The sequence below is a fragment of the Phytophthora sojae genome (genome assembly GCF_000149755.1).
Source record: "Phytophthora sojae unplaced genomic scaffold PHYSOscaffold_9, whole genome shotgun sequence".
Taxonomy (NCBI): Eukaryota; Oomycota; class Peronosporomycetes; order Peronosporales; family Peronosporaceae; genus Phytophthora; species Phytophthora sojae.
Window position 1 is genome coordinate 2,706,719 of NW_009258123.1, and position 1,650 is coordinate 2,708,368.

At 62.5% G+C, this 1,650-nt stretch overlaps 3 non-coding genes across 3 annotated transcripts; all 3 read right to left on the reverse strand.

The window, feature by feature from the left end:
• Positions 1-461: 461 nt before the first annotated feature.
• On the reverse strand, positions 462-533 carry PHYSODRAFT_t1441. The gene has a single exon. It is a non-coding gene; the product is annotated as a tRNA-Met (tRNA).
• Positions 534-1,013: 480 nt separating this feature from the next.
• PHYSODRAFT_t1440 lies at positions 1,014-1,085 on the reverse strand. Its single transcript has one exon. It is a non-coding gene; the product is annotated as a tRNA-Met (tRNA).
• Positions 1,086-1,565: 480 nt separating this feature from the next.
• Positions 1,566-1,637, reverse strand: PHYSODRAFT_t1439. Its single transcript has one exon. It is a non-coding gene; the product is annotated as a tRNA-Met (tRNA).
• Positions 1,638-1,650: the final 13 nt, after the last annotated feature.

Genomic DNA, 1,650 nt, shown 5'->3' on the forward strand with positions numbered 1-1,650 from the left:
CCAACGACACACAAAAACGCGCCCCAGCAAACCACACACAAACCAACGCAAACGCCCCCGCGCGACCTCTCCAGACCGACAATTGATGCCCCCAACGAGCTTATCGTTCACGAGATATCTCCCACCAAACCTAGGTACACGTACCCGCGGCACAACAAACTGCCACTGCGCACAGGCGCCTCGCCGCCGCGCGACCAAACCAGGGCCCATCACACACCGCCAGGCGCGACAGCGCGTCGTGGACACGCCCCTACTGTTGCCTGGTGCCGCGCCGCCGGGTTTACCAACCCACCGCTTGAACCGTGGCGGGACTCGATCCCGCCGTCGTTGTGCGGCCTGCCAGGCACGAGGGGCGAAGGCGGGGTCAGTGCAGGCAGCGTGGAGGGGCAGCAGGACAGGCGGAAGCTGCTAGAAGCCGCAACAAAGAGGCGAAGGAGCACCCGAACGGCGCGGGTAAAAGTTAGCACTTGTTGGTCTCGATCCAACGACCTTTGGGTTATGAGCCCAACACGCTTCCTCTGCGCCAAAGTGCTAGCTCAATTTCACACATCCCCAACGACACACAAAAACGCGCCCCAGCAAACCACACACAAACCAACGCAAACGCCCGCGCGCGAGCTCTCCAGACCGACAATTGATGCCCCCAACGAGCTTATCGTTCACGAGATATCTCCCACCAAACCTAGGTACACGTACCCGCGGCACAACAAACTGCCACTGCGCACAGGCGCCTCGCCGCCGCGCGACCAAACCAGGGCCCATCACACACCGCCAGGCGCGACAGCGCGTCGTGGACACGCCCCTACTGTTGCCTGGTGCCGCGCCGCCGGGTTTACCAACCCACCGCTTGAACCGTGGCGGGACTCGATCCCGCCGTCGTTGTGCGGCCTGCCAGGCACGAGGGGCGAAGGCGGGGTCAGTGCAGGCAGCGTGGAGGGGCAGCAGGACAGGCGGAAGCTGCTAGAAGCCGCAACAAAGAGGCGAAGGAGCACCCGAACGGCGCGGGTAAAAGTTAGCACTTGTTGGTCTCGATCCAACGACCTTTGGGTTATGAGCCCAACACGCTTCCTCTGCGCCAAAGTGCTAGCTCAATTTCACACATCCCCAACGACACACAAAAACGCGCCCCAGCAAACCACACACAAACCAACGCAAACGCCCGCGCGCGAGCTCTCCAGACCGACAATTGATGCCCCCAACGAGCTTATCGTTCACGAGATATCTCCCACCAAACCTAGGTACACGTACCCGCGGCACAACAAACTGCCACTGCGCACAGGCGCCTCGCCGCCGCGCGACCAAACCAGGGCCCATCACACACCGCCAGGCGCGACAGCGCGTCGTGGACACGCCCCTACTGTTGCCTGGTGCCGCGCCGCCGGGTTTACCAACCCACCGCTTGAACCGTGGCGGGACTCGATCCCGCCGTCGTTGTGCGGCCTGCCAGGCACGAGGGGCGAAGGCGGGGTCAGTGCAGGCAGCGTGGAGGGGCAGCAGGACAGGCGGAAGCTGCTAGAAGCCGCAAAAAAGAGGCGAAGGAGCACCCGAACGGCGCGGGTAAAAGTTAGCACTTGTTGGTCTCGATCCATCGACCTTTGGGTTATGAGCCCAACACGCTTCCTCTGCGCCAAAGTGCTAGCTCAATTCACA